Source organism: Ambystoma mexicanum, chromosome 1q (assembly GCF_040938575.1).
Source record: "Ambystoma mexicanum isolate Mex_15411 chromosome 1q, UKY_AmexF1_1, whole genome shotgun sequence".
Taxonomy (NCBI): domain Eukaryota; kingdom Metazoa; phylum Chordata; class Amphibia; order Caudata; family Ambystomatidae; genus Ambystoma; species Ambystoma mexicanum.
The window spans coordinates 812,085,642-812,111,871 of NC_090922.1; positions in this window are offsets into that span (position 1 = coordinate 812,085,642).

The window sequence follows — 26,230 nt, forward strand, 5'->3', positions numbered from 1 at the left end:
CCCCTTGCTCACTGTTCTTAGAGAGGCGCAGCTTCACCTCACTGATGATGCCCAACAAGGCTGAAACAGGTGTATGGGGTTGATGTTGGTACTCGCGTTCAGAGGAGAATTGCCTGGTATTTCGGTGCTGGACTGCCCCTGGGCAGGACAAAGACTGATATGCAGGGTCATTTCTTATCTGTGAAAGAGACAGTGAGCTAAAGACTTGGTAGAGTCTCTCCCAGGGGTTACTCACCCAAGAACAGGTCATTGGGGTGTGTTCCTGCTGGTAGAGAGATTCCCAGACACCCGCCCCTTGTTTTGCATAAATTAACTTAGGGTCTCACCCTAAGTTAAAAGGGCAATCCAGACGTGGATCCCTTGCTCACTGTTCTTAGAGAGGCACACCTTCACCTCACTGATGATGCCCAACAAGGCGGAAACAGGTGTATGGGGTTGATGTTGGTACTCGCGTTCAGAGGAGAATTGCCTGGTATTTCGGTGCTGGACTGCCCCTGGGCAGGACAAAGACTGATATGCAGGGACATTTCTTCTCTTTGAAAGGGACAGTGAGCAAAAGACTTGGTAGAGTCTCTCCCAGGGGTTACTCACCCAAGAACAGGTCATTGGGTTGTGTTCGTGCTGGTAGAGAGATTCCCAGACCCCCCTTTGTTTTGAATTATTAATTGGTTGTTTAAAACATTTTGGGGGTAATTGATGGATTAGTTGCGTTAAAAAAAACGGGATTTGTGCGCCATTCGGCCCGCAAATCCCTATTTGTTAAACAGGGATTTTTGGGCAGAATGGCGCACAAATCCTGTTTTGTTCGGCGCAAATAATCCATGAATTACCCCCTTTGTTAGTATGTAAGACCATGGGAGCCAGGTAAGCGGTTATTTGTAAGCTTTGTCCTGTCACATTAAAGCAACCTTTTCCACTATAAGTGAGTCTGGGTGTTTGTGCAGTAAGCCAAAAAGCTCAATTACGCCAGAACTGATTGGTTTGTCAAACAACGAAATCATTCCTCAACGTCCCTTACAATGAAACACTCTTCTTAACTGCACTGTGCTTGTCAGTGATTAATATGTACCTTTAATGAAGTTTTCCAAACGTTAGAAAGCCCTTGCCCGCATCCCCTACCCGCCACCCCTATTTAAGGTGAGGTTCACTTTTATTCCTTACGTACCTGTGTCCGTTTCCAATCGTGGGGCGGAACTTCTGCTGCAGGGCCCGTTTTTGTACTTTTTTTAAACTTTCCTCTTTCCCCGCTTTCCATGTTATGTTAGCGAGGGACACCCCATCAAACCGGATTCCCATAATGACAAACAAGGAGACCGGGGGACACCCCCGCAACCCCTGCTCTCCTTTTCGACATTATGGGAACTCGTTATTTTTCCCCTGCCGAATGCGCATTCTGCATTTTTCTTTCGACGTTTTCAGCCAAAACGTGTCTAATACATTATCGTTCTCTGCTGAGGCCAAGTTTTCGGACATACTCCATAATGAAGCTGATGGGATGCGGTGGAAAATGTGTGGAGGAGTTCTTCAGATAGCTGACAAATTTGGCGAGGTTTTCCATAGGTATTTGTGCAAAAGAGGTAAAGGCTGGGAAAGCAAGAGGTTGCATAAATGCATCCAAATTTGAGGCAGTGGCTGCTATATGAAAATATTTACAATATTTTCAACTTTGTTAACAAAAAAGGATATTTGGTCCTCCGAGAGTATTGGGATGACACGATCCAGTCTTCAAATGGCATTTCATATTAAAAGGAATCCTAAAATTGCATTGCCACAGAGATGATGCTGATTTAGAATTAGTGATTTATAAAGAATTTGTTTTCATAAATCCTTTAAATTTCAATGTAAGATTATGCCTTTCCATAATTTGCATAACTAAAAGCAGCAGGGTGTGCTCATTCTGTAGAGGTGGTCTTACGGGAGATGATCATCGCATGATTTTCTCCCAAATATTCAGTGCTATGCGAATGATACCCAGCTCATTTTCAGGCTACCCTCGGCCTCCTCCTCTCCTTCCCTCATCTCTGACTGTCTGCTATCCAGGACTAGTGTACCGCCAATGACCTCTGCCTTAATGCCAGTAAGACTGAGATTCTACTCATCGGCACTCCCTCTCCCTCCTTCCCTTCTGCTCTCTCGCCGGCCTCTCTTGGCCCTCTTCCTGCTCCCACCTGCAAGGCTAAAAACATCGGTGTCATCTTAGACTCCACACTCTCCTTCTCTCCTCACATCTCCGACGTCTTTAAGAAGTCACACTACCAGTTGCACCTCCTCAGAGGTATTCTTCCTCTCCTCTCCTTCCCCCAGAAGCTCACCGTCTCCAGAGCCCTGGTTCTCTTTAAGTTGGTCTATTGCAACAGCCTCTATCTAAATCTGCCTGCCTCTACTCTCCGCCCTCTGCAATTTATCCAAAACAGGACTGCGAGACTTGTCCTTGGCCTCAAGCCCAGGGATTGAAATCTCTGCACTGGATCCCAGTGGCTGCAAGGATTAAGTTCAAAACCCTCTGCATTATCCACAAGGCCTTCTGGGGCCGCATTACCTTCAACTCTCTCTTCCTAAATACCTTCCTTCTCGGGCTCTTCGCTCATCTGTCTCCAACTCCAACATACCTGACCTATGGACCCTTCATATGGTCTCTGTGCTCTCTCCTTTCTCCTCCTGTCCCATTAATGGTGGCACCCGTTGGGATGTCCTCTTGGCCCCCTTCCGCTCCTCTAAGGCCATCATTAATGTCTACGCTAATGGGACCGTCTTGGTCCAAGGCCCTCAGGCCAACCTTCACCTCTTCGATAGACGCTTCCCACACCTCATCAACTTCCTCTCCTCTCCTGCTGTCCCCCCTCCTCTATCCTTGGCTACCTTGCCTCTACCCTCCCTCCCTGCCCCCTCTCGTGCTCCTTCTTCACCTCCTTCTTCAATACCTCCGCAGGGCGTACCTCTGATCTGTTCCCCTCCCCGGAAGTTCTTCAAGGATGGCAGCCTTCTCCACATTGCCACACTAAACACTCGCTCTGCCATCAAGCACTCCTCCAATATCTGTCACCTTCTTGAGGAACTGGACCTCGACGTCCTTTGTCTCACTGAGACATGGTTCACAGCCAGCTCTGCCACCAGCTTTGACACACTCCTACCTGACGGTTACAAGATCCTCTCCGTTCCCAGGCCCAACCGTGCAGGGGGTGGTGTTGCCCTTATCTTCCCTGAGTGGATTCCTGCCACTGTCACTCCTACGCAGACCTACTCCTCTTTTGAATGCCTTGTCTGCCGACTCTCTCTCTCTCCTAGCCATTCCCTTACCGTGGCTACTATCTATCGGCCACCTGGTCAAATTTCCTCCTTCCTCTCTGAGTGGGCTGACCTCTCCTCCGCACTCCTGTCCTCAACCACTCAACTCCTCTTTCTTGGCGACTTTAACATCCACCTTGATGCCTCCAGTCCCCCCACTGGTCTCTTTCGTGACCTCTGCGACTCTCTCTCACTCTCTATTCTCCCATCTGGGCCTACTCACTCTGCTGGGCACACTCTTGATGCTCTGATCTCTTCTGACCTTCCCCTCTCCGTCCCTCTCTCCACTCCTCTCTCCTGGAGTGATCACTTTCTCCTATCCTCCCACCTCACCCTGCCTACCCCACAGGCAAAGCCACCCTCTTCACTGCCACCCACCTTCTCGGTCATCCGACCCATGAAGCGTGTGTCAGTTGAGGCTTTTGCTGCTACCTTCTCGCCCCCCCCTGCCCCTTCGGCTGACTCCCACCCTGACACAGCCCTCTCCATGCTCCACTCTGCTATATCTGTTACTCTTGATATCCTTGCCCCCGTCATGAGAATCCGCCTGAAGCCCAAAGCCAAATGTAACTCCTGGTATGACTTGGATCTCGCCACCCTAAAACGCAAGTACAGGGTTGCAGAGAGGAAATGGCGTGCTTCATGTTCATCCTCTGACAAACTGGCCTGCCGCCTGCTCCAAAGGCAGTACCGGCTCTCCGTTCTCACCAAGAAGAGAGCCCTTATCCAAGCCCGCATCTCTGCGGCATCAAACAACTCCGCCGAACTCTTTAAAATCTGCAAGGAGCTGGCCAACCCTGTTGCAGTCTCTACCTCTCCTGTCCCCTCCCAGGCCCTCTGCACTGCACTGGCCTCTCACTTCATCTCTAAAACTCAGGACATCCTGTCCTCGCTCTCCTCCTTTCACCTCCCTCCCTCCCTACCCGACCCTTCCTCTGGCCCTTCTGCGGTCACCCCTCCTCCCTCTTTCTCTGCCTTTCCACCTTTCTCTGCTGACGAGGTTTCCAGACAAGTCCGATCTATGAAAGTCTCGTCTAAACAGGTTCACCCCTGTTCCTCCAAAACTATCAAGGACCACATCGACTCCCTGGCTCCTGCCCTGGCTGACTTTTGCAACCACTCCTTCGCCTCTGGAGTCTTCCCTTCCCCCCTCAAGCACTCCCTTGTGCACCCTCTTCTCAAGAAACCCTCTTCCGACCCCTCCTGCCCGGCTAACTATCGCCCACTTCCTGGGCAAGCTCCTGGAGAAACTGGCCATCTCCCAGCTTAACCTCCATGCTGAATCTGTTGGTAGTCTTCATGACCATCAATCTGGCTTCAGAGCTGCCAGAAGCACGGAAACTGCTCTCCTGAACATCCGTGAAGACCTGCTCTTGAACCTCGATTCCAACACTCCGTGTGTTCTCATTCTGCTCGATCTCTCCTCTGCCTTTGACACTGTCAACCATGCCATCCTGCTCAACCGTCTCCGGGAAAACCTGGGTATCACTGGTCAGGCTCTGGCGTGGTTGACCTCTTTCCTTTCAAATCGACCCTCCCAGGTCCAACTGGGGTCCTTCCTCTCCGACATCTTTTTCTCCACCTGTGGTGTCCCCCAGGGATCTAATCTCTCTCCCTGGCTGTTCAACCAGTATCTGGCACTCCTTGCCCACCGCATCGCCGCTCTCTGCCCTAATTTCCAGTGCTATGCGGACGATACCCAACTCATCTTCAGGCTACCCTCAGCCTCCCCCTCTCCTTCCCTCATCTCTGACTGTCTGTCTGCTATCCAAGAATGGTGTGCCGCCAATGACCTCTGCCTTAATGCCAGTAAGACTGAGATCCTACTCATCGGTACTCCCACTCCCTCCTTCCCTGTAGCTCTCTGGCCTGCCTCCCTTGGCCCCCTCCCTGCTCCTACCTGCAAGGCAAAAAACCTTGGGGTCATCTTCGACTCCACACTCTCCTTCTCTCCTCATATTTCTGACGTCGCCAAGAGGTCACACTACCAGCTGCACCTCCTCAGAGGTATTCTTCCCTTCCTCTCCTTCCCCCAGAAGCTCACTGTCTCCCGAGCCCTGGTTCTCTCGAAGCTGGACTACTGTAACAGCCTCTATCTTAATCTGCCTGCCTCCACTCTCCGCCCTCTGCAACTCATCCAGAACAGAACTGCGAGACTTGTCCTTGGCCTCAAGCCCAGGGACCGTATCTCTCCAGGACTGAAATCTTTACACTGGCTCCCAGTGGCTGCGAGGATACAGTTCAAAACCCTCTGCATTGTCCACAAGGCCTTCTGGGGCCTGGGTCCTAAATACCTTCAACTCTCTCTTCCCAAATATCTTCCTTCCCGAGCCCTTCGCTCATCCGCCTCCAATTCCCTCAGGGTTAGCCGCTTCTCGAAGCAACGAGCTGGGGGTAGATCTCTCTCCGCGGCAGGGGCCTCCCTCTGGAACAGCCTTCCTGCCTCCCTGAAACTTGAGGAGAACCATCTCCGGTTCCGGAAGCACCTCAAAACCTTCCTCTTTGCTTCTGCTTTCTCTCTCCCTCTCCCCTGCTGAACAGCTAATTTAATTCCTCACTGAAACTGCACTGATCCTGCAAATGGACCACTCTAAATGGCCTCGGCCCTGGGCCCCCGCCACTCTCCACTTGCACTGATGCCCTGGAACCCCTTTGCACTGCGGGACTGTCTCTGTATCCCTACAGCCCCCCCCCCTCCCCCAGCACTTGTTCTGCACTTACCTCACACTTGCCACCAGCTGGCCCTATTTATTTATTTATTACGTTACGCCACTTACCTTGTACTGCACTTCCCCCCCTCCCCTTCCCCTTGCACTTTTCCCCCTCCCCCACCCCTGCACTTGCGCGATCTGAATGACACCTGGCCTAGTAAGATCGTTGTCTGTCTCCCCTTGTCCCCCCCTCCCTGCCTCGTCGCGCCTTGAAACACATGTGTATAGGCGCGTTACAAATACCATATCATATCATATCATATCATATCATATCATCTCATAACTCCCTCAGGGTTAGCTGCTTCTCCAAGCAACGAGTTGGTAGTCGATCTGTCTCCTCAGCTGGGACCTCCCTCTGGAACAGCCTTTCTGCCTCCCTGCAACTTGAGGAGAACCATCTCCGGTTCCAGAAACACCTCAAATCCTTCCTCTTTGCTTCTGCTTTCTCTGCCTCTCTCCCCTGCTGAAATTCCTGAAGATTCTGCACTGGTTACCTGGCCACCCTTTCTGATCTTTGGCCAAGTCCCGCCTTTGCACACCTCCCCAGCCTCCCTGGCAACCCCCTGCACTTAGGGACTGGTTCTGTACCCCTTCAGTCCCCTTCCAGCACTTATGTCTGCTCTTACCATGCACTTGCCACCATCAGGCCGTTTTATTTATCGTATTTATTCTTCTTTCCCATGTACTGCACTTTCCCCTTTCCCTTCCCCCTGGCACTCTTCCCTTTGTCCCTACCCTCGCACTTGCGTGCTCTGAATGACACCTGGCCTAGTAGGATCGTTGTCTGTCTTCCACTGTTTTCCCCTCCCTTGCCTCGTCGCGCCTTGAAACACTTGTGTATAGGTGCATTATAAATGCCATATCAATCATATCATATCATATCATTGCAGGAAGACTTCTTTTCCACCGCTTGCAATATACATTTTTCTGACCTGTATTTAACTGTGACACATTTCTGAACCAAATGCTCAAGTATGAGGCGTGCTTATGCAATGTTTCATACTGAAGCCGCTCTAGACCATGTTTTACCCTCCAGAGGCGCACGGGACGGATGATCACTACTTTCCGGGTTGCAGGTCTGGAGCATCTTGAGATCTGTCCTGCAAGAAGCAGCAACAGGGCCTGTCTCAATTATCAACACACCTGCAAGACACAGAATGGGTACCCAGCGGCCCACAACTCCCAATGTCAATAGGGGAACGGGTGATATAGACACAGCATACTTACTAGCCACTCTTGTGTAATGTAATCAGTACATCAAGTCTTGGTGGGACAGCATTATCTTCGGTTCTTTGGAGAATTCATGGTGATATTTTTGGGTGTGTCAATTTTGGACTTAATATTCTTGATACTTTTGGCTACACACAAACATGATGTTTACCACCAAAAGACTTGATGGTAACTTCAACTGGCAATATCCCAACTTCCAATGCAGTTCTCAAATTGTGTGGCGGAACTATCGATGTGTAAGCCTGCTTACGGACTGGTGCCAGGTAGCCAGTACGCTTTGTGAATTATGTACAGCATATTGAAGGCAATTTTCCGTTCAATTAGAAGCCATTGGAGGGTTTTCAAAACGTAATAGTGGCAAGGGAACTATTAGCAGTCTCCCCATCTACATGCAAGAGGAACTCCCCTGCTGCAAAAATGGAAGACCCAGCCAAAGGACAAAGTTCACTGTCTTTATTAACAATTCACTGACAGGGATTGCAGCATGAAGAATGCAACATTCTCCAAGCACTCTCACTCTACAGGCGCCTGTCTGGTTTTCTTAACCCCTGACATCACAAAAATGAGGATATCTCCAAAAACCTAACAGGTGAAGGAAATGGTTAGTAAGATGAACTACAAACACATTGTATAATGGGTTAGTGCAATTATTGGACAAGCCATATCTGGTGGCTCCTCCTGAGACCACCTGTATGCGTACACGATTAAAAAGTTACAGGGTATTACTAGGTGATTGGCTAATGCAACATTGTTTGAGGTTAGCTTGGAATGTGGTTGGGGATTGGACAGAAAAGTTCTTCTCATCCTTGGAGTTTTGGACAGCGACCAGGCCAAGTGCAACTATTCAATGTAGTGGGAACGACCACAAAGGTGCTGCTTGTTCCCAATAAGTTACCGTCTCCGATCTCCTAGTCCTTGGGACAGAACATTCAGCTTTGAACCTGTATTACTTTCGTAGCTTTCTGCCTTTGGTTCGATGGGAACAACCTTCTCTGCCTGGCACAAATGAATAGTCTCTGTCTCGTAGATTCAGGTCACCTGTATAGGGACCACGAAATGGAGTTCTCTTGCTTGTAATTATGAGTATTTTCAGCTCGTGTTCCCTACGCTGTCCTATCTCTTCTGTTAACTTGAAACGTTCCTTCTCTCAGTGTCCTTGGCGAGGCTGTGCATGTTATCTCCCCCTATAAGCCTGGTGTCCATGTTTCAGCATGGTCAACCTGTCAGCACTTCTATGTGTTTTTGAGTTTGTCCTGATTTTCCCATTCACTCCAGTGTACCTATGGCTTTCATTTTTATTCGCATGGCTGACCATGTTAGTTGTGGTTGAGCATCAGCAAGTAGTTCATATGTGGTATTATGCGTCTTGCGGTTTCCACGTAGCAAAAGGTATATGTGTGTCAGTCCTCTAATTATGTGAGTCATAAGCATATTCTTTTAAGAGAAGTGTGGCCAAAATGTCTGCGTACCTTCGATCAGGGATATCTATTTGCTTCATGTCTTACATATCTATGTCATGTTGTCAGACGTGACGTCATCGGCATTCTTCGAGGTTGCAGTCAGTCAACTTGTTCAATTGATGACAGCTGTATCTCTTCAATGCTGTCATCCGGGTATGAACTGAATGGTTGTCTGAGTGAGTAGCGCTTCTCACACCTGCGATACATCAATGAGGGGGAGGAAGGGCCCAGAAGCGATGTACATCTCTTGTTTCTCTGTCGCCGTGCTGAAAGTGGGATGGGTCTAGCGAGGGCCACGTTTGGGTCTCCCTCTTCAAAATCAGGAGACTTATGGATTGATCTTTTAGGCCATGGACTAACCATGTTGCAAGAATCTGGGCAAGTTGCAATCGCTTCATGATATTTTTGCTACGGAAACAATATGCACGCTACAATGGTAAGGGCATCATAGCTCTAATGGTTGAACTGGTTCAAATGTTTTTCTTAGAGCTAAGTAGGTGAAAGGATTTTATGTGCACGTGCAATTGGAGATGTATGTTTACTCAGGGTAAGAAATATAACAAGTATATGCCCTCTGACCCTGGCTTTGATTCTTCTTTTCGGGGTTTCAACTATAGATACTGGACCATTAAATGTAGATGGGTTCACATTGATTGCCCAAAATATGAACTTTGGCCATATAGCTGTTCAGACATAAACTAATACATCTCATCCTCTCTTGGTTCTTGGATAGGCAAAACGAGGATCCAAGCTATGTGTCTGTAGTCTGGATTGACCGGATCATGAAGTGTGTGATGTCTGCATACAGCAACCTATGGTGATCAGACACGATGTCCACCTGACATATTCATGCAATGAACATGAAAGGTCAGAGGGCAGAGCCTTAATAGACTCCACGAGCACATGAGAATCGGAGAAGAAAGGGCCTATCATGATCTATTGTCACAGCTCTGGGGACGGAAGTAATCCATGAAAGGCAGTATCAATCGTAGCAGGGTGGTGTGGTCTAGGATTTAATAGGTCACAGAGAATTTAACGAATGTTTGGTCCTCCAGTTGGTCCCCATCCAACACTAATAGAAGAGTTTCCCCATTGTCTACCAGTGTGGATTCTCTGCCACTGATTGGGCATGTATTCCAACTGTCAGTCATGCAAGTGTACCTTCACCTTACTGGAAAACGGAAGTTGGATGTCACATGCCCCCACCATGATTTTAGTTTGTCTGGTATCACAGCGTTCCAGGATAAAGGGATCTATGTGAAATATTCGTATCTGAAAAGAACGCAGTGGAAAAGCGTAAAGTGCAAATCTTCACATCCTCGAAAATATTGAATCATGCATTTGTAATTTTCAAAACGTTAGCAAGCCCTTGGCCGCATCCCCCACCCACCACCCCTATTTAAGGTAAGGTTCACTTTCCTTCCTTACTTATCTGTGTTCGTTTCCCGTTGTGGGCGGAACTTCCGCTGCAGGGCCCGTTTTTGTACTTTTTTAAACTTTCCTTTTTCCTTGCTTTGCATGTTATGGAAGTGGGGGACGCCCGCTCGGCACCCGAATTCGCCTAATTTGAAACAAGGAGAGCGGGCCTCGCAAACCCTGCTCCCCTTGTTCGACATTATGGGAACTCGTTATTTTTTCCCATGCCGTATGCACATTCTCCATTTTTTCTTTCTACGTTTTCGGCCAAAACGTGTAACATTATCATTCTCTGCTAAGGCCAAGTTTTCGGACATACTCCATAATGAAGCTGATAAGACGGGTGGAATATGTGTGGAGGAGTTCTTCAGAAAGCTGGCAAATTTGGCGAGGGTTTCCACCGGTATTTGGGCAAAAGAGGTAAAAGCTGGGAAAGGAAGAGGTTGAATAAATTCAACAAAATGTGAGGCGGCGGCTTCTATATGAAAATATTTATATTTATTTATAAGATTTTCAATGTTGTCATCCCAATACACTCAGAGGATATATGGTCCGCTGAGAGTATTGGGATGGCACGATCGAGTCTTCAAAGGTCATGTCAGATTAAACAAAATACTAAAATTGCATTGCCACAGAGATGATGCTGGGTTAGAATTCGTTTTTTTAAAGAAAAATGTTTTATAAATCCTTTAAATTTCGTATAGGATTATGCCTTTCCATAATTTGCATAACGGGTGTGCTCATTCAGTAGAGGGGGTCTTACTGCAGATGATCATTGCATGAATTTCTCCCAGTGCAGGAAGAAGGCAAGCCTTCTTTTCCACCACTTGCAATATACATTTGTCTGACCTGTGTATAACTGTGACACATTTTTGCACCAAGTGCTCAAGTATGAGGCGTGCTTATGCAATGTTCAATACTGAAGCCGTTCTAGAACATGTTTTACCCTCTAGAGGCGCACGGGAGGGATGATCACTTCTTTCTGGGCTGCAGGTCCGGAGCATCTTGAGATCTGTCCTGCAAGAAGCAGCAACAGGGCCTGTCTCAATTATCAACACACCTGCAAGACACAGAATGGGTACCCAGTGGCCCACAACTCCCAATGTCACTAGGGGAACGGATGATATAGACACAGCATAGCCACTCTTGCATGCATGGTTCTGATGCCCGGTAGCCCCGTTCTACATGGAGGATCAGATCAGGGTCTGGAGTCATCATCCGTGTAGAAATTTCTTACAACCCCCGAACCTGACCAGATCCTCCATACATGTCAGGCACGTGAAAGGGGCATGTCATTAGAAACCTGCTCCAAATAAATGTGGACCAGTCAGGACAGTCATGGGACCTCTCAGACTGTCCCTATTATTCTTCCAAAATGCATTTTGCTCGCTTACCCTATCTTTGGTCTGGGTTCATTGATATACTTAAGTATGTGTGGAATTACAAAGGGCAACCCTTGCTGGGATTCAATAGAGTACTGTATAAAGAGGACTCACCCAAGAGGTCACAAGTAGGGGCAGGGCAAGTAGAGGAGATGGAATGGGTAGGGCTGACTGTGGGAACGATCAGTAATTGGCTAGATGTTTTTTGAAGAGTAGGGTCTGCAGGCCATTCATGAAGTGAAGGACGGAGGGTGCCAGTCTTAGCTGCATTAGTAACTTGTTACAGAGACAAAGTGCAGAGTAGGAAAAGGCATGTTTCTGGATTTTGCACTCTTGCAAATCTTTGTTCAAAGCCTGGTAATGTGGCTTCTGGGGGTGTGCTGGCCTCCAGAAATGGTGAGTTTCCTGGCCATGTAGTGTGGTGTTTTAGTTGATATTGCTTTGTAAGTGATGCAGGCTGTCTTGAACATGAAGGGATGGGAAGTACATCTGTTTAAGGATGGTGATGATGTGCTTGAAGTTTCTTAGTTCTGTGATGATGGACAGCTTTCATAGGGGATAAAATGGGATCTGGGACTCATGCGAGTAGGGTGTTGCTACCGTCCAGGTATGAAAATGTGAGTTGCACGAACTAAGTACATGCACAAGAGCATCATATCATCCCCTCCTGTAGAGTGGGGATGTCAGAGTATTTGGTCTGTTTACAGAGGCAAATGTGGGCATCTTAAATTCATAGGAAAGGGAAATGCACCCATTCAACTAATAAAACAAAGTATGGTGCAATGGGGGGATTAATACCATAGATCTCACCGCATCTAATTTCACCTACTCTGAAATCTCACATTTGTTTTTCCTTAGAATTGGTAAGGTAAGTAGGTACATTTTAAAACATAGATGGGGTGGGTTAAGGGGATAGGATAAGGAAGGGAGAAGTGGGGGTTCTCCCACGTGTAATAAACAAAACATGTGAAAAAAAATAATAACTATTTCTCCTTTAGGTGAAGTGGATTCAGTGAAACCACGGACATCCATGGTGAAGACTCAAAGAGTTGTCACTTGAATCAGTGTATAAACCATTCTATCCTTTCATGGTTCGAGGCCAGGGGCGTCACACATAAGACCTGTGGATCAGATCAGGCACCTGAAGCCCCTTCACCCAGCTCTCCCCCCACAGCCTGCCTAGTGCAGAAGTCTGGGCTCGGTCACCGAATCTCAAAGTACAGGCTCCTCAGCTGCAGGGGGTTCGGTTTCATTAAAAGGAGAGAAATACATTCGGATTAGTAGCTGATTCTTTCCCGAGCAAGATTACCTGGCATACAAAACTCAAATCATAAACTTACATCACAAAATGAAACTAAATCTGCAGTCTGACGTAGAGAACTACCAACCCTTTTCATATATCAATCTGGTGTCTTTTCTACTGTACTATAACTTTCCAATTCTCACATTTGTAGGCAGTGTGGTAGTGGCAACTATATCATGTGCTGCTTGAGTGGCGGCATCATGGCAGGGATATATATATATATATGCATATCTGCTGATCATCCATGGTTTTTATGGGGTGCACACTTGTAGAAGGGTCACTCCCATGATTTGCTACAATGAAATGCTCCACTGCAGTGTTGTTGACCATGCATCTGAAGTACTGAAATTTTGCATGTGTTTCCCTACGGAGCTGCCTGAAAGTTTTATGGCTTGTTATCTAATTTCTCCTGAAATTTGAGCTGTAAAAGGCACCATGTTGCCAAAGTATTTAAAGAAACAGTCTCTTGGAGGGAATCTCTAGGTGGATGTGCGTCTCTCACTTTGCTTGCTTGTAGAAAAGGGGTGCATTTTCACCACACCACTTTAGAAATTCACCAACAGCCATTCTTCTTTATTGTCCTGTTCATTTCTGTAGGCCTCATTGGATCAGGCTGGGAAAGGTGTATTTGAATTTAAAATGGCCCACTCTCGGATTGAGTTTGTCGCGTATGTTCTAGGCAGTGTTGCCACTTTCCTCTGAAGGGGTATTATTTCAATTGTGTATTTGGGCACACCAAATAACACTAGAGCTGGGGTGAACTGTTCAAATAACAAACACATAAGGTATTTAAGTCGTCAGCAAAGTATCTGCGTGCATATTCTCTCTAGGCATCTTCCCCCCAGGCCCTGAGATAATGGATACTGAAATAACAGACATCATGCCATCGCCCCATTGTGTTGCATTGCGACTTGATGCCTTACGTAAATCAGAATTTGGCACTAGAACTGGGGAGGGGGGATGGGTTCATGTCTCTGGGAAGCCAAGTACTGCATTTAGGCAGAGGCATGGAACAACATACAATTTACTACAACTCGTGATTTTCATTTATTGATCAATCAAAAATTACTAAAACTCATTTCAATTCATAATTAGTATGTATATTATTTATGAGGAGAAATTCGTAAAACCAATTAGAGCATGTGTTCTTCTCTTTAGATAATCAGAAAGTGTGGGTTCCAGGTTCTAATCACAGTAGAAGCCTGCATTCTTCGTATATCTTTTTGTCTTCTCGAAGCTTTCAGCTCTCTAGCCGATCAGCAAGCTTGCAATGGAGACGTTAACCATCCCCATCCCTTAAAGCTTCCCTTTGTGATGAGTACGCAATGCTATGCTATCAGATAGTGGAACCCATCCATGCCAATGCAGTGTTGGATGTCATCTATTCCCTTCTTAAGGCAGCACATTTGGGTCTGGACAAAATCCAGGACCACATCCTATCCTGGTTCTTTCGGCCTGGAATGTATTGACATTTCAAGAAATACTGCACAGTCTGTTCCACCTGCCTGAAGACCTTGGACACCAAATGTCCCCAAAGCACCTCCTGTTGATATATCATTCTGATACATCTCCATGAACATAGTGGGATCACTGAATACATTGAGTAGTGGCAACCACTATATTGTGGTGATTCCGGATTATGTCACCCTCTACTGAAGGCCATCCCCATTTCAGCAAAACACTACAATGAATATAGTAAAATACCTAATACTATACTTCCCAGAGGGGGATTCCCCAGAAAGATTGTAACCAATCAATAATCCTTATCATGTTAAGCTAATGGATGAAAGCAATCCCCTTCTGGGAATGAAGACCTTATGAAGATCTATCCATCATCCACAGACAGATGGTTTGGTAGAAAATTGTAATCAAACATTAAACACCTTTGGGGGGAATTTGGTGGATCAGGATATAAAAACCTGGGATGAGCTCATTACATTAGTTATTTTTAACACTAGGAAGACACCCCAAGACATCACTGGAGTCTATCCCTTCTAACTGGTATATGGACACACTGCTAAATATGTCACAGAGATGCTGCAAGAAGGATGGGAGGAACAGGAGGACAATGCTAATAAAAGTGCCCAACGATCATAGAAAGGAAGACCACGGACCATAAACAAGTCTACCAACATCCACTAGAGTCACAAAACAGATCAGTTATTACAAGAATACTAAGCTCAGAACCTTTGGGGTTGTCAGTCAGGTGAATGTCCTCCTGCCTTTGACTGACATAAAATGGTTAGCTCCCTGACACACCCCTATGATGTAATAGATGTACTTAGAGACCTGAACTATCGGGTAAGGCAACAATACCTCCAAAACAAGAACAAGTGTGCCATGTGAACTGACTCAAGTTCTGGGAAGCCAACTCCAGTCCTACCTAATGGGCAGCAACAAACACAGAACGACCTCAAGAATGACTTAAAGTCTTTTCAGTATTTCTTTTCTGAGGGGCCAGGTATTTCTCACACAAATTAAAACACTACAGAAGACGCCGAGATGCTTCAAACCATACAGACTTACTGAAGTCAGGAGGAAAGCCATCAGGGAGAAGAAGATGTTACCGCTATAGCAAATGGTCATACCCATTGTGTTGGTGCCCAGGCCCGGCAACACCTGGCATTTACGCATTGACTTTTTTACGGTTAATGAACACTCGGAATTTGACTTCTAACCAATGCAGCGGATTGACGAGATAATAGAAAGGTTGTGCACTTCACACGTCATTTCTACATTGGACCTAAATAAAGCCTATTGGCAGGTGCCACCAGCCCCTATAGATAATAGAGGGATCATGATTCCGTCCCCAGAAAGATCTTCCAGTTCAGCATTCGTCCCTGGTGCATTCACAGCACCCCTGAAACAGTCCATTGGCTGATGGACCGCCTCGTCCTAATTCCCCCAGTGCTTACATTGATGGTATTGGACGATTTTACAGCCACCCCAGCCAATTTCAACTTAGCCCAATTCAACATGAAGTATCTGGACCTTCACGTATGAAGTGGCACAGCAAATCCACAGTCAGATAAGGTGAAAGCCATAGAATGTGTTCCTCTAGCTACCAATAAAAGGCCGAACCACTCACAAAATGCTAAGTCTCCCAGGCAACCCAAAGGGCTCAAAAAGACTCTTTGGAACATCCTGTGCTTCTATAGCTTTGATAAGGATGTTATCCTTCAGATGGATGGCTCAAGGTGGGGCTGGTGGGGGGGGGGTTGCAGGGCATTTTAGCAACATAAAACCACCTAACCTAGGTAGAACTTTCTTTCCTATAAAATGGAATCATCCCATCATAGAGCTCGAAGGCCTTTCAATTAAGTGGTCCATAGAACCACTGAAATCTATCCGACTGGGTGGGTTCTATGCTTATGGGTCGCACACAACAGGTTGCACCCACGATTGCAGCACAAAATGATGCATTCCGCAGGTGTGACTTTTTGTGCACACCTTTTTCCCGGTCTCTGTTAGGGGACTTCCCTCCCCGAATGCCCAGCTGCTGCACGGCACCCTCTGCTCTGTCCACCACACCGCCCCCTCCCTCACTTACCTGCTGCGGTGTACAGGAGCAGGTAAATGCTATCTCACTAGTTCCCACCTCCTCACCGCTGTCATACTTGAACAGTTGGAGGAGAGCAGTAAATGGGATCCCCTGTATTGTGCCCATACCACTTCGAGTGTATGAGAGTTGTTATGCACTCAGACAACCATACAGAATGTACGCTCGCACTGAGAGTGTGGAATGATGCTACATGGAAGGATGTCGCCTGCCAAGATGTCAGATGTTAAAGCGAAATCTGACGAGTAAAGAAGATATATGAACCTATACTGAAACAATATGAATATACTTAAGAAGTAATGATGTAACTGAAGCACTAAGAGAAAGATGTACCTTAAGCTAAAGAAATCATGGAAATAAAGAAGATGTAGTAACATACTGACCAATAAATGTAAATATGCAGTAATGCAAGTAACGCACGATAGAAAGAAAACATATAGAAGCTTGCTATAGAGGAATATATAACATGGCAAAGACGGCCATAATGGGAAAATGGATGCTGGCTCACGTTGAACTTAACCAAGCTACCTCAGAGACAGGAAGAGGCTGTAGAATCAGGAGATGTGGAAAAACAACTCTGTGTGCAGGCCGGACGATAAGTCAAGGCTGGCCAAAGTTATGGATGTTATTTTAAGGGATAAGCACAGAGCACAAGGGGAGTACATGGATAAGTTCTGAATATGGGACATTCTTCAAAGATGAAAAAAGAACGAAACATCTGTGAGAGCCAAACTGCTGGTCAATTAAAAGTATACAAGGTTCATGTGAGATAGAGTGAGCAAGTTTCTAGAGGCCAAGAGGAGCAATGGCACCCTTAATAATTACATTAATAGCAGTAAATAGAAGGCTGAAATGGATACATTCGTGGTCTCTTCACATGTGACTCAGAAGTTGAAAACAAAGACTATTCATTACAGCCGCAAGCTAAGATAGTGGTGTGAACATGCAACAAGGTCATGACCTACCGATGAGAGATGATGGACTAATTAGAAAACGGCAATTAGTCTGATGGGATTCGAGCACCTACGTTTCGTTTAACATATATGCTGCTAAAGAGACAAGTCTAAGGTTGGGATAGTATGCCAACCAATCAGTGGGGTTAGGGGACAACCTAATGTGCAATGTAGCATAGACAGGTCCACTGTTGTTTCGTTCAATGTAATCAGTACTATATGCATTTAGAGGTAGTTAATAAACTTTTATTTTTGTTGACAGAGGCAGGTAGCATACACAATTACATCAGGACAGCAAGAGCAAATACAGTATACAGGTGCGTTAATGCAAGGGCTTTTCCGCGGAACATAAGCTGTCAGGGACCATCAGCAACATACCATGAGACACCAACACTTTATACAACACTAGTAGAAGGCCGGGGAGATCCGCCCACCGTGGAGATGTCATCCAAACCGTTCAAGTAACTATTAAAGGCAGACCAGATATTACGGGGGCGGGACCGGGCCGGGAGCATATCCAAAAACCCCTCCTCACAATTCCTAGACCATGTGAGCAGGTTCAACCATTTCTGGTATGTAGGGGGGGTCGAGCTTTTCCAATCCAGCAATATGCATTTCTTGGCCACCACACAACTTACATTTAGGAACTTGACCACATCTCTAGGCTCCCCGAGGCCCCACACCCCAAACAGTGCCCCCAGCGGGTCGAGGGCAACATCAACATCAATAATTGTCGACAACGTCTGCATGATCTTGGACCAGAATGTGGCCAGCTCCGGGCAGGCCCAGAACATGTGTAGATGGTCAGCCCCATCGGTTCCGCAGCGGGGGCAGGGCCGGGGAGCAGAGCGTGCAAATCTCGAAATTCTACCCGGTGTAAAATACAGCCTATTAAGCAATTTATACTGTATGGTGCGGTAGCGAAAGTTCAAGGACACCCCACTGGTATGAGAGCACATTTTCCCCCACAATTGGTCTGTAAGGTCCGTCCCCAGTTCAGCAGCCCAGTCCTCCCGTGCCCTGGACGGGCGGGGAGAGGGGCCGGTCAGTAACAATCCATACAATGAGGAGACCACACCCCGCGCCCCTCCCGAATTGGCAATGTATGCAATCCCGGGGGAGTCCGGAGGCTCAGTTGGGAAGTCAGGCCACGCGCTGCGGAAGGCTGCGCGCAGCCTGTAGAATTGCAGCAGCTCCATGACTGAACCGGAGTGCCCCGGCTTCAACGTCTGCAGTGTTATAAACCGCCCATCTGGGTAAAAGTCAGTGAGGGCACGGTAACCCAGCGCCTCCCAGTGCCGCGCCAGTGCAATGTCACACGTGGGTTCAAGCCCGGGAAGGTTCCAGGCGGGAAGCCACCTGTAGTATGGGTGTTGTTCGGCACACGTGTTAAACAGCCGGCCCCAGGCCTGTACAGTGGCGCGGACTGGATCGATAGGCGAGTCCGGAACATACTTCCTATTTAGAATCAGGGACATTATGTTACAGGGTGCCCCCGCCAGGGTCTCCAATTTGACGTGGGGGCGAGGTGGGGGTCCGGGGTACCAGTACGAGGCGAATTGCGCCTGTGCAGCCGTCCAGTATCTAAGCAGGTCCGGGGCCGTGAAGCCCCCTTTGTCATATGGGAGGCACATGTCCGACCATTTCTTACGTACCGCACCAGAGTGCCAGAGAAATTGTGCAAGTGCTTTATGAAGGTCTGTAAAGTATCTCCCACCCGGCCAGACAGGGACGTTAGAGAAGATATACAAGAACTTAGGGAGCAGGATCATTTTCACCAGCGAGAGTCTACCGGCCAGCGACAGCGGGAGAGCGCGCCAGCGCGTGATTTTGGCCTCAGCTTGTTCCGCCACCGCTCGGTAGTTATCCGCTAGCAGTGTTTCCCTAGACCGAGTCACCCGGACCCCCAAATATTTAATCCCCATTGGGGACCAGCGTAGCGGGTACTCCGTGAGCGGTTGGGTGGTGGAGCTAGTAAGAGGGAAAATTTCGGATTTGGTATAGTTAATGGTGAACCCGGAGTGAGTGCCAATCCGGGTGATACCGCGTATGATCGGGTCCAGGTGCACATCCGGGTCTCTTACGAAAAGTAAAACATCATCTGCATAGAGCGAGACGATTTCGGGAGCGTCCTTCAGGCGGATCCCCTGGTGTGCGTGCCGGGCCCTGATATAGTCGGCCATCGGCTCTATCGCCATGGCGAATAAGATCGGAGAGAACGGGCAACCCTGACGGGTGCCCCTGGAGAGAGGGAACAGAGCTGACGTCTTGGAATTAACCCGCACCCTAGCCACCGGGGAAGTGTATAGCAACTTAATGTACGCTATCATGTTAGGCCCTACACCCATGGTCTCCAGCACCAACCAGGTATATTTCCAGGAGACCATGTCAAAAGCCTTCTGGGCATCCAGCGTAACCGCCACGGCGCCAACTCCCTGGTCCATGCGGGCCATAACATTGAATAGCCGTCTAAAGTTGTGGGACGTCGACCTCCCAGGGACGAACCCTGATTGGTCATCATGCACCATATAGGACATGACCGGGAGGAAGCGGTTGGCAATCACCTTAGCGAATATTTTGGTATCTAGATTCATTAGCGAGAGGGGCCTATATGATCCACACTCATCAGCAGGTTTCCCAGGTTTAAGAAGGACCGTAATGGCGGCCTCCCGCAATGATGGAGGGAGGGTGCCCAGCCGGAGCGACTCATCCCAGACCTCCAGCAGCCTGGGGGCCAAGATGGCCACGTGCTCCTGATAAAATTCTGCCGTCAGCCCATCCGGACCGGGAGCCTTTCCTTTGGGTAGGTTGGAGATTGCCCCGACGATTTCGTCCAGCAGAATGGGGGAGTCCAATGAGTCTTTGGTTGTGGGGGAAATGAGTGTCGTGGGGATCTGGCTGAGGAGATCGCGCATTTGGAACTCGCTATGTTCAGGGGGCTGGGAGTATAGGTCAGCGTAGAAGTCCGCGAAGACTTCCAAGATTCGTTGGTCAGACGTTTGGCTCAGCCCTGACCTGTCCTTGATACAGGAGATCTGTGAATGACCCCATTCGCCCCTGGCCACAGCAGCCAGCGTCCTGCCCGGCCTGTCCCCCTCACCATACTTGCGAGCCGCCTGGGGGCGACTGAAATATCGAACTTCCCTGACGGCCTGGTCGTTAAAAGCTTGGAGCTCCTCACTAATCTGGGAGAGGGCGGCTGGGTCAACCGAAGTGGGATGAGCTCTCTCCAGGTCGCGTAATTTGGTTTCGGAACGGGCAAGAGCAGCACGTATAGCCTTGAGTACTCCCGCCTCCCTTGATATGGACATTCCCCTGATGAAGACTTTGAAGGCCTCCCACCGGACCCCCAGGGAAGTGGACCGGGACAAGTTAAACTCAAAGTAGGACTGTATATCAGCAAGAATATCCGCCTTGAATACTATGTCCTGCAGGGCGGCAGACTTGAAGCGCCAAGTATTAATAGTGGGAGCCGGGACTCCCAGGTCCACGGACATCCGGACAGGAGAATGGTCCGACAGAGTACGCGCCAAGATCTGAGTATCAGCCACCCTGCCCAGAAGCGTACTGGACACGAAAAACATGTCAATCCTTGAGGAGCTGTCGTGTACCGAGGAATAGTGGGTATATTCGCGCGTCAACGGGTGCATCGCCCGCCATGCATCTCGAACATCTAGTGTCACCCCGTGTGCTAATAGTCTACGCGCTGCGCCCGAGAGCAATCTGGGGGCAGTGCCCGTTCTGTCCAACGTGGTATCCATAATGAAATTCATGTCCCCCCCCCAGATAATCTGTACCCCCACATAACCCAGCAGTATCGCCGCCACCCGGTCAACGAAATCAGGAGAGTCCACATTGGGGCCATACGTATTGACCAGCAGGTATTCCCTATTCGCCAAAGAACAATGCAGGATAACATACCTCCCTTCAGGGTCAACATACTTCTTATGTAGAGAAAACTTGAGCGATCTATGAACCATCGTCAGGACCCCCCTAGCCCGGGAGGAGTAGGAAGTAAAATATCTATTGGGGCCCCAGGAAGGGGCCATGCATCTGGCCAGGTGGCCCCCAGAGTGGGTCTCCTGCAGGAACAAAATTTTACAACAGTGTCTGTTGGCGTAAGCCATAATTTTACGAGCCTTGGTGTAGTTACTAAGGCCCCGTACATTCCAAGACAACACAACAGTTGTCATTGCATCGAGTCAGGGTACATCCCATATTCTCTGCTTAGAGCCAACCAGTAGTTTAAAATGGGCCCCGCAATGGTGCCCCGATGTCATGCATTCTGCCACACTACCTCCGTCTTTTGTAGTACAAACCCACACAGCCCCAACATCACCACCCACCACCCACACTGCCCACCCGCAACTTGCAGTAGGTATCATACCCCACCCAAACCCAAGGTCCCCAGCTAAGGCAGGGGAGTGACAGGGTCCCCCCAACCGGGGAGGAACAGAGGGCACCACCCAACGGGGATGCGCCCACGATTCGGCCCAACAGTGGCCACCCAGCCCTAACAGCAAACCAAGCACAAACACAAACATTGCAAACGCAGTGGGGGCGCTGTAGCCGTGCGGACGGCATCTTAAGCATCATGTAGGCCAACATGGGCCATCAAGTCAAGTTCTGCGGTGAAGGATCCAAGTTCGAACCCAGGAGTTGAGGTCGGATGATAACAGGAAAACAATAGGCGATCTAACGCATAAGCATACAGTGTACGAGGAGTATTGAGTAGTGTCCACAGGCCCAGGGCGAAACTCCAGGCCGGATGGCCATCCACGGGGTTCGAGTCGCTGGGGCAAAGAACAGCATTACCAACAACACATCCAAAATGAGCGGGGAGAGCTGGAGAGGAGAGTAGGGCACTACAGGGAGTGCTCACTCAGCGGCCACGGGAGCATTTATCGGATTAGGTAATGGTATCTCCAGCTCAATGAACTTCACTGCCTCCTCGGGGACCGTGAAGAAGTAGAGTTTGCCGTTGTGGGTCAATTTCAATCGCGCCGGGAAGAGGATGGCGTATGGGACATTGCGTTCCCTGAGCAGCTTTTTGACACCAAGAAATTGGCGCCTTTCCTGCTGGACCGCTACGGAAAAGTCGGGGAAGATCCTAACGGTGTTGGCCTCCAGGTGCAGCTCTCCCTTCTCCCGTGCCAAGCGTAGGATGAGGTCCCTGTCCCGATAGTTCAGGATCCTAGCAATGATGGGTCTCGGAAGATCACCCGGTCTAGGGCGAGGGGACAGGGCCCGATGTGCGCGCTCGACCGTAAAGTGCGGAGACAGGGTCGGGTTGTCGAGCAGTTCCCTAAGCAAGCTCTCGATCGCATCCTCCATGCGCCCCTTGAGTGCGTTCTCGGGGACACCGATAATGCGTAGGTTATTCCTGCGAGAGCGGGACTCCAAGTCGTCGCATTTGGATTTAACCGCCTTCATGTCCCGGGACAGGGCCGCGACCGTGGACTGCAGCACATGTAGTTCGTCCTCGTTAGTAGAGATCCTGCCTTCAGCCTCCGCTATTCTGGTCCCGGCTTGGTCTACACGTGTCTTGAGCGAGGCAACATTGGCATGTATATCGTCCAACTTCTCGTGGAAGGAAGCGAAATTTTTGGCCATCGACTCCATAATAACCGTGAGGTCAGGTCCCGGCGGCCCGGCCTGCGACTCCACCCCGGACTCCTCCGGCGGGGGTGGGGATGAGCAAGCGTCAGATCTCGGAACCGCTTTAGCAAATCTATCCATCTATCCTCCCCTGCAGTTTCCTTTCGATTTACTTGGCATGACGAAGAGTAGCGATGGCCGCCGTGGTTATCAAGCGTCAGCCCCGTGGAGGTGGTGGGCACAGGGTCCAGGAGTCGAGTCAAGCCCGGGGGGATCTTCACCGATGTGGACGTGGATCACGTTGGCACTACAGAGCGGGGCGCACCAGGGGGGCAGGGGCAGGGCGCCCACAGGGCAGGTCCAGGAGCAGTGCGAGGTGAAGGCCGGGCCCACCGTGCCCCGTCCGGATGCGTCACCCCTCCGCTCCTCACCTCGACAATGCAGTCCTCCGCCAGGCGAGTGTCGATGTGGCGGGGCACCCCACAGGCCGCCGCAGCCGTCGGCTCGATCCCAGCCCCCCGTCCGGCAGCGATCCGCCCCGCGGGGTCCCCCAGGGTGGGAGACAGGGGCGGGCGGGCCGCGACAAAACGGCGAGGCCTCGAGTAACCGCCGCAGCCCGGGTAGGCCTCCAGAGAAATATGGCCGTAGCAAGTCTCCCAGCAGTCAGAGAAGGCCGGGACTCCGCCAGGAGCTGCCCAGCAGACAGGGGCAGATGGTTGGCCGCAATAGGAGTGTAGCAAGCTCCGATGTTCGCAGATGTGGGCAGATGAAGGCCGGAGCCGCACGGAGCTCAAAAGCTAAGCAGCCATCTTGGGCTGCTCCACAGCGCCACCTCTTCATTTAGAGGTAGTTCAAGGCGTTTTCTACTGATAAGGGGTAGCCAATGATGTACTAATCCGTATATGGTATGTAAGTAGATATGTTCTCTTTGACCAATCCCTTCCGTCGATAGATTTTGTATTTTTCCATGTAGAATGTTATCATAGATGACGTATATTGGGGTATAAGACCTCCATGTAATCAAGCTGCTATGTGTGTGTGCATGCATCAGTCCGATGTCTGTGAGTTCTCCCTACTTTATTAAATGACAATAAAGTAGTACTTTGCCATATTCCTTCAGTCTGTCCGATTATTTGGTTTGACATAATTATTGTAATTCCATCTAACACAAACAGATGCTTCAAAGTGCTAGACCCCGGTGGGCTCTGGCCTCTGGATGCCTGCATCCCTCTTCCTCCTTCCGCTGTCAGTATAGTGTGGCCCCAGAAGCCCAGGGCACAGCACAGCACAATTGTTTGCACAACCTTGTGTGCCCCGGGCTCCCGGGCATGCTTTTCGGACTGCATACTACTATCCCATATATTCTTCTGAAGGTCCAGGTGCCTCTTATTTGGTTGGCCCAAAATAAAGACACCAATGCTCAGATAGCAAGAGGGTTCTTCATGTTACATCCCTACATCCCAGACCAAAAGAATATTGCCAGCAAGAACTTTTTACACTGCACTTATATCCCAGACACCATATGCTGGCAGGAACACTTCTGGTTCCTCACTATTTCCCAAAAGTGTACTGAGAGATGAAACAGCGCTGCAGAGAACTAGAGAGGCTGTCTGGTCCTAGATCAGGGGTCTGCAACTTGTGGATCTCCAGATGTTTCCGACTACAACTCTCATGAACCCATGCCACTATAACCAATGTACAGGGATCATGGGAGATGTAGTTACAAACATCTGGAAAGCCAAATATTTCATACCTCTGCCCTGCATACATGATCATGAGCACCAGACAGTGTCCACATCAGGTCCAGTCAGAGCAAGAAAGGATCTGAGGATTGTATACGAGTTTCCCTGAGGAGAGTTTTCGAGGGAGCCAGACACTGGTGATCCACCATGGATCCTGGAGGGCATGACCTTGGCCTGGCTCCAAAATGGCAGTATGGCTTTTTGAAACCTCAGGAACAGGTTGGTGAGCTATGGGACAGGAAGGAGAAGCCTTTGGCCTATCAGGAGACAGGCTAAAGTGTGGTGGGAACAAAAGTAACCAATTCCCAAACCTAGGGGATGGGCAAATGAAGAGAAAGCCTAAAAAGGCCTAATAAAATCAGACAAGGGGAAGTAGACCATTGGAGCAGTTGGGGAGAAAGGGAAAGGTTTGCATAGACCAGGGAGACTTTACTGGAGGGGGAATATACTGATCCTGGAAACTGCCACGGGAGTTGAAAGAGCTGAGTGACCACATTTCCTGAGATGGCTACACTCCTACCCAGGTGAGCTGGCACTGTAGTATCCTTCAGGGATCTGGGAATTATATCCCATCTACAGTGAGCTGGTCACTTTAGGCTATGCTATTTTAATAGAATTTCATACTGTGCCAAATCACCTCTGTAGTCGTATCAGAGTGCATAGGTTTGTCTGTGGACTGGCATACTGTGCCCCTACCAGGGTTCTCTAGACCTTAGTCTGTTGGAGGAAAGAAAATGAGCAAGAGGAAGATAAAAGGATAGAAAATCAAAAGAAGTGTGCTATGAACACAGGAGGGGAGGGATTCCGCAAGGAGGAATATTGTGTGATAGCATGAGGCCATGCCATTCCCGTTAGGTGGAACGGGATCCGGTCATTTTTTCGAAATGCAATTATCTCGAAAACATTTAGTTGACATTTTTTTGTCTAATGTATTATTTTTTTTATTTAATACGTTTCTTTGGGTTTCGTATGTAAAAAAAGTGTTTTAAAAAAACGGGTGTTTGGGGGTTACCCCCCATTAAAAAAAAAAAACATTCACATTTTTTTTCTCCACAAAATGTTTTCCAGATAATGGCATTCGAAAAATGTCATTCGAAAAAATCACTATAAACCAGGTGGAACATCATGCTGCAAAAGAAAAGAGGCAGAAGATGTGTCTTACGGGTTGTGATACTTGAGTTGTGTTTGCAAGGCAGCTTTAGGAATTTTAAGTTAGTATATAATGTTTTAGCATGAGGGGCTTGAGAGCTTGCTTGTGGAATCCTGGGAGTTTTGCTGCATCTGTGCCCGAACATCTCTATATGTTGTACCTCAGATGGTTCATTCTGGAACTGCTAAGCTTGAGACAAGACTAGCCTAGTCAAGAATAGACAGCGTATGGGTGTGAATGTTGTTGGTAACAGAAGGTAAGGGAATGAAGGTAAGGGAAATAAGTGGTCAACCCAAATGAGAGCCAAATATAGCAACCCATGTTCAATGAGGAGCTCATCAATGAGGAACTCATTGAACTTAGAAGAAACAAAAGAGCTCTAGAAAGAACCCCTCCAGTGAATCCAAAAAATAACTGCAATCTATCTCCAAAACCTATAAA